The sequence below is a fragment of the Halyomorpha halys genome, unplaced genomic scaffold (genome assembly GCF_000696795.3).
Source record: "Halyomorpha halys isolate HHAL.00 unplaced genomic scaffold, Hhal_1.1 Scaffold46.1, whole genome shotgun sequence".
In the NCBI taxonomy this organism is placed as follows: domain Eukaryota; kingdom Metazoa; phylum Arthropoda; class Insecta; order Hemiptera; family Pentatomidae; genus Halyomorpha; species Halyomorpha halys.
The window spans coordinates 354,310-362,081 of NW_027109456.1; positions in this window are offsets into that span (position 1 = coordinate 354,310).

The following is a 7,772-nucleotide window of genomic DNA, read 5'->3' on the forward strand; positions in this document are numbered from 1 at the left end:
GAGGCCGTATCCAGTGAGTGTTGTTAGTTGCTAACAACAGTTGCTTGTTTTGCCTATTAAAGTGTTTGTAGAGATATTTTTGAGAACGGGAGTATGCCAAAACGTTGGTACAGAGGTGTTTTTAGTGCGGAGTGTAATTTTAACAAATTCCACCGAATAGTTTTGGCGGAATTTAGGAAAAGAGTGGGACCACGAGGTGGTTTTCACCTCACGTGACCGAAAAAAATAACGGTATCAATTTGTGCAGTAGACAGTTGTATAGAGTACAAAAAGCCGAGAAAAACGAATACCGACACGGAGGACCCTAGTGTGAGTTATACATTTTTAAAGTTTAAAAGTTAAATTGGTTGTTGGAGTGAGGTGCCTGGAGTGGTGTCGCGCCATGCACTTTGCCCAAGAGGGGAAAGTGTATAATCAAGGGAAGTCGAAATATTCCTTCCGAGTCCCATATCATGGCCGGAAATGAGGTGAGAATGTCAAAAATCCCGGAGACTTCAACGGAGGGTCAAGAAGGAAGTGGGCCTTCCTTGGTAAATGAGGAGACTTTAATGATGGATCTGGATGAAAAAGGGTCATCGATGGACTTGGCGGTGACTTTACGCCTGATAAAGAAAGTAGGTGGCCCTCCAAGAAGAATTTATTAGTCGGGAAGGATGGAGATGGTCCCTCAATGTTTGAATCGGACTTCCCAATGACAGATGCGAGTGTGGGGAGGCGAGTGAGCCCGCAGAGCCCCAAGGAAAAGAGGAAAAAGAGGGCTGGAGTGGAAGATTCTCTCTCAGAAGATAGTCTCTCCGAGAGAGCCAGAACCGTAGCTGATGGAATCAGGAGGTACCTGACTCACACTAAGATCAGCTTAAAGAATCAGGAGCACATCAAACAATAAATCGGTGAAATCAGGGACATCGTGGTTGGGCTGGACGCCAAATGGCACTCCGTCCCTGGTATAGTTGTCCGGGAAGCCCTATACACCGACCAGCTATATAGTATAATTACAGGTAATATAGCAGAAATGGTAGCTCCAGGAATAGTGAAGACAATGGGGGAAGCCCTGCAGGGGGATATGGGAGTGAGGCGTCTCCTACCTCTGAAAGGGTCAGCGAGGCTAAACCACGAAAGAAGACAGCGGAAAGAACCAAAAAGCAGAAAGGAGCCACCAGTACCAAAATGTCATTACGCTGTCCCGGCTCCAATGACCCTGAAAGCGAGTGACAACACCATATGCCGGGGCAGGAACATGACGGAGAACTCAAGTGAGGATGATGAGGTGTATAGGGCGGTTCCGGGCCCAAGCGAAGCACGGTGCCGGCAAGGAGGATTGGGTCCTGGCAAAGAGAAAGAAAGGGAAGAAGGAGGAGCAAAAAGAGGAGAAGAAGGGCAAGCCGGTGTTCTTGCCAGTGTCCCACAGGTACCTAGAAAAGCAGAGGAGACTGCCACTTATGTGACAGTCAAAGACAGCGCGAAAGGGTGGTCTCCGAGTAGGATCCACGAGCAGTTCCCGTCCCAAGAAGAACTGAAGCAGATAGCAGTCTCTGCCAAAATGGTGAGTCACCAATGGTAACGCGGTCCTGATAAGGACAGAGGGTGCGGACCATGCAAAGAGACTTCTAGAATAGGACCGACTGAAGCAGGGTGGACTCCAGGCGAAGCTGGCGATGGCGAGGAGGCCACGCCTCGAAGTTAAGGAGTGCCAAAGCATTGGGACGAGAAGATCCTGGTTAGGTACCTGTGGGACAAGAGTGGCCTTGGAAATGCCAGAGAGGAGGACAAGGTGGAGTGGATGAGACCCTGCTTCTCCACTCATGTTAGGGGTGGGCTATCGATGACGTGGGTGGTGGAAGTCCACCAGTCAGTGTGGCTCGCCCTGATGAACTTGTCCGCATCCGACACAACGACAGGATGGTGGAGCATGACCATCAAAGACTACCTCGACCCCCTGCTCTGCCTGCGGTGTCAGAAGTATGGACACCCTGCCAGGGTATGCACAGAGGACCTGGCGTGTAAGTGGTGTCTTGGCATGGGGCATAAAATCAAAGAATGTCCGGCAAAGAAGAAAGGACTGACACCGCGCTGCAAAAACTGTAGTGTAGCAAGGCAGAGAGGGGAAAGATCTCCACCATTGTGCGGGCAGCTAGGAATGCCCGCTACATCTAAAGAAGATGGTCCTGCAGGCGAAAAGAACGCGCTATGCGTAGGCTGCAAATCCTGCAGGTCAATATGGGCCGAAGACGCGCCGTCGCGGACGAACTTAGGACTCTCGCCCGAAAGGTCGATATCATGGTAATCCAGGAACCATGTTGTCGCAACAATGTTGTTACAGGGTTTGGTGTGGCGTCGAGCGTGGTCGATTTGGGCAGAGGTAAGAGAAGGGCTAGAGCGGCGATTGTGGTAGTTAATCTCTCCCTCGACGTTATGGAACTGAAGCAATTCACCACAGCAGATCAGGCGGCATGTTACGTGAGGTGGGGAAGGATCTCCTTAACCCTTGTTTCGTCGTACATGCCGACTAGAAGGAACAACGAAGATATCAACGATAGTATCACTGCTGTGGAGGCTGTCGTGTACTCAAGTACTATAATGTGATAGTCTGTTCCGACACCAACTCGAGGAGCACGGCCCACATTCGTGTGTGCGAGGGGCAAGAGTTGGATAGAAGTGACACTGACCCCGGCTCCCATGGCGAAGCGAATAGCGGACTGGGCCCTAAGGTCAGACACGAGCTCCGACCACCGTGTCATAACCTTCAGTGTAGTGGAGGAGGATGGTGGAGCCCTAGCGGAGGAAAGGGGCTTTGTGACCAGATCGGCGAACTGGAGAACCTGACGATGGAGGAAGAGTCAGGAATTGACCACAGAGTGGCAACCCTGACTGGCGCCATCGCCCAAGCAGCCAATATTACCCTTCAGCGCCGCAGGGCGAGAGCACGTCCGGTCCCATGGTGGACGCCGACCCGTGGACAGAGACCTGAAGAGAGAGTACTATAGAGCCAGGCGCAGGTACCAGGAGTGCAGAGTTGAAGAGAGGAGAGCTGCACTCCGAGAGGAAACCAAGCATAGGTATAGGGTATACCGAAACGGCGTGCGTCACCAGAAGAAGAATCCCTGGGGCATGGATGGCTGCCACCAAAGTTGGAGGGGGCCAGGCAACCACCCTGGAAGAAACGGTGATGATGTATATTGCTTATACATACCCCAGGGATGATCATTCCCAGGACAGTGCAGAGGAGAGTATGGTGAGACGCACTATGTCATACACACCAGGTACCGACCTATGCCCACCGTGGGACTTATGGGACCTACGTCTTGTCATGGACAGGCAGAGGATTGGGAGGGCTCCGGGACTTGACACCTTGGACACTGCAATCCTCAGAAACAGTGCCCCATATATCGAGGAGGAGCTATAGGAAATCTTCAACGAGTGCTTGGATAAGTGGTACTTTAGCAGCAGGTGGAGGATTGCAGACCTCAGACCAGTCCTCAGTGCTGCGAGTCACTCACATTAATACGGCTCGACCCGTGGCAAGAGAACAACAGATGGGCTACTGAGGATGTTGAAGGGAGGGCGGAGAAATATGTCTTGATGACACTGTTCGACATATCCTCCGCCTTGGATAGTGTTTGGCGGCCGCGCGTATTCCAGCGGTTGCGGGAGATCGACACCACCAGCAACTTATACTCCCTCGTGAGTAGTTACCTTAGTAACAGGAGTGTGAAGATCAGGGGTAGCTATTCCGAGGTCGAGAGAGGCTGCCCGCAGGGTTCGGTTCTCGCCCCAGCCCTGTGGAAGTTGGTGTTCGATGAGTTGTTGGGGGAACTAGAAGATAGAGGGTTCCTTACCAAGGCCTACGTCGACGACCTGGCAGTCATCGTGGCCGGGAATAGCAAAGCCAGATTCAAGAACGAAGCGGAGAGATGTGCCAGTCTGGTTGGAGAGTGGTGCGTGAGGAGAAGGTTTAGCATGGCCGCAGCTAAGACTCAGGTCATACTCCTAAAAGGTTCCACCGACAGGGCTCACCCTATCACTCTGGACATACAAGGGGAGAAGGTGCGGCTGGGTGAGGAGATGACATACCTCGGAGTGAGGATGAGGAGAGGATTCGACGCCACCCCTCACCTGGTATACCTGAGGGATAGGGTGACTCTGTCACTTAACGGGCTAACCAATACAGGGGGTGCTTTCTGGGGCCTCAGGTGGGTACCTGTAGCGGAGTCGCTACGATGACTATTTACAAAGGAGCGGTCTTGGGTATCCTGAGGTACGGATCCCCTGCGTGGAGTCGAACCCTCATGCGGGAGTAGAAGAAGAGACTGGCTTCTATGCAACGACTGGCTTCTATGCAACGACTGGCTCTGCTGAGGGTCACGAAGGCTTATAGGACGGTATCGCATGAGGCTGTGCAGGTGCTGGTCGGAGCAATGTCCCTGGACCTCATCCTCAAGGAGGATGCTACGAAGTATGATGTGAAGATGCAGGTGGTGGGAGTGCTACCGGCAGGACTCCCGTAGAGGATCAGCGAGACCCCGAACCGTTGGAAGAAGTTCCTGCGGGAAGAGTCGATTGAGGAGTGCAATGGACGGCGGCGGACGGTGAAATGGGTGCGACGCTGAGGAAATTCTTGCCCACCGACCACTCAAGATTGAGAGCAGATTGGGTCATCCCAGACTATTGGGTCTCGCAGACCCTGACAGGACACGAGGGATTCCGTGGAAAGCCGCGGGGAAATCCGGGCACCGGACAGACGAGCGGGGTCCCAGAAACAGCAGGGCATGTGGTATTGGACTGCACCGCGATGGAAGGACACAATGCCAGGTTGTCGGACTTCCCTCTCCTGATGGAGGGTAGTTCTCCTACCCGTACTTCAGGGAATTCATCTACGGGTGGAGGGAGGTGGTCGGGCCAACGCACTTTACATTGGGAAGGACTCTTCGGGCTCGTCGGAGAGCCGCCAATGGAAGATGACGAAGAGGACAGGGAAGAAGTAGTATGAGACCATAAAAAAGATGTTTATTGGCAGCAGTGGCATGTGCAATCCTAACGCACTACCCCACTGTTGCTGAACCCCGTATGGCAGCAATGCAAGGAAGGGGGAACAAAAAAAAAAATAAATAAAATAAAATTAAAAAAAACAAAAAGATGTCCACTGGAACAGATTCTACAGGCTCGAGTGTGGTGGGTGTGACTACTTTTGGTTGGCGATCGTACTTGGCCTGTTGACATATGACGCATGACGCGATACAGTCGTCCACGGTGCGCCTCATAGATTTCCAGAAGTAAAGTTGTTTTGGAGCGCGCAAGGTTTCCTCTATACCCCTGTATTCGTTTTTCCTGCGTGGTGAATGGCGACGAGTTTTTGTTGCGCATCTGGGTCAACGATCGTCTCTACCTGTTGTAGATATCTGGATAGAGAATAACCCACGCCTACTCGCTCCTGTCTCTACAGTATTTTCAATTTGTCCACTATTACTTTATTTCCTATGTACAGGTACACCTTAAAGCGAACGGTTCGATAGGGGCTTCCTCGTCCTCGATCGCGTTCACCACTAGGTCTCGCGAAAACCAATCGGCCACTACATTGTCGACGCCTTTCGTATGCACGATGTGGAAGTTGTATGCCGCGAGCCATTCTTTCCACCGAGATACTCGTGCTGACGATTCTTTCAGTGATCCGAGGTGTAGGAGAGGTTTATAATCTGTTACTAGTTCGAACTTTCTGCCGCAAACGTATGGCCGAAAATATTCTACAGCCCACACCACTGCTAAAAGTTCGCGTTCAATCGCACTGTATCGTTGTTCAGCCGAATTTAATTTTCGTCCAGAATATGCAATGGGTTTTTCTCCCTCTTAAATACTGAGATAGAACGGCCCCAATAGTCAACTCGCTAGATGCTAGCGTTGGTTACTTTAAATAGTCTATGGAAATCGGGGAAGGCCAGTACAGGCCGCAATGTCAGAATCTTCCGGCATTCTCGCGACCTGTTCAGGACCTAGACGCTCTCTTAATCTATCAGAAATTTCACCCCGCATTTCTCCGGACTCGCCACGGGCAACCTTGTAACGCGTTCTTCCTGTACGCTATTATTAACTATTAACTCACCCCGTTGGTTGCCCCTCCCATTACCGCAACCTCAGTTTGAGTGACCGCGACTCATTAACACCTCGGCTCCGGATGGTCCTCCCACCCAGAGGTTCTCTCCTCTTACCTCATGACGTCTCGAAGCCACGGACGCTCTCTTCGCCTGATGATTCGTCGCTGGTGGGGCGCCTGCCGCTCGACGTTCCTTAAGTAAATAGAAAACTCCGGATTCCATCTTCCATCGCCATATAATTTCTTGAGACGAACCTTTAATGTTTCCCAGGGTAATGTTAGATCGCCATGTACCGCATTAAGAACGCGTCTCGAGATATGACCGACCAGAGAGGCCTCGAGTAATCTCATGTTCGATTCCAACAGCTTGCCCGTTTCCTGCCTGGTGGTGATAAAGCTCTTGATCTGATCACCACTTTTGAGGAAGTCACTTCATTGATGAACGCTGATTTCTGCGTTCTCATTTTTAGCAGTTAATTTCCGTGTTTTAAGTCGCCTTGGAAAGCTGAGCCTCGCGTTTCTGGCTTTCTGCTTAAAGTTTCTGCGTCTCCATTGTTGATTGAAGTTGTTTTAACTCTTCAGCCATAAAAATAACTAAGCAAAGCCGAGAAACAATGGTCGGCGGGAGGATCGTAAGTGTCATGGTTGGGGAAAGGGCATTTAGTGGCGCATTGCCCGCGCACGAGATGCTTCGAATGTAACAATGAGGGTTATATCGCTGAGCAATGCCTCTTTATGTATAAATCAAGAGACGCAGGCCAGGGGGAGTCTATGGAGGTGAATGCACAGCAAATGAGGAGGAAAAACCTACGACTACGACACAGCGAACCACCATGCAAATCTTCAGGAGTATCAGGAACGGAAGAAGATACTCATGAACCCTGGAACCGAAGCGGACTCAGTAGCACAGAAGGAGCGTGGAGACGAGGGTCCAGAGGAGGGAAGGTGCCCGAAATTTGAGGAGGATGTCTGCAGAGGGGTGGCCGCACATTGAGGAATTACAATTTACGAGAGAAGCATGGCGGCCTGTCTATAATAAGAGTGAATTGTAGTGAAAAAATTGTTGATTTTTGGGAGCAGTGGTAATTAATTATAGGGTGCGACCTACTGGATAAAATGGGGACGCATATAAAGAACAATATGGGGCAATAGGATATAGAAATTGGAGGAAAGAAATATAGTTGCTTCAGACTCCTGAGGGCCGGGAAAGAGAGGGTAGGCATCACCGCGCAAGGGACGAGTTGGTAAGCCGGAATTTTGGAAGAATTCGACAATATTTTTTTAAGGAGGGAGACATGGGTTCTACTGGGAAAACAATTCATTCCATTGAAGTAGGATAGGGTGACTTAAGTAAAAGAAAGGCGGTATCCCCAAGCACTTCGACAGCACATAGAAGAGATAGAGAACCTGAAAAGGCAGAAGATAATTATAGACAGCACCTCGCCATATAATAGTCCTTTGTGGGCGGTACGGAAGAAGAGTAAGCCAGGGGATGGCACGGAGAAGTACCGCATAGTTATCGACTACTGCAGACTGAATGAGAACGGCGTTGATGAGAAGTACCCAGTCCCGAGATTCGAGGACATTTTCGATAGATTGAGGGGAGCGAAAAATATCAGCACGCTCCCCTTAAAGGCGGGGTGCTATCAAATTAAGATGCATCCCAGGGACCAGCAGAAGACCGCTT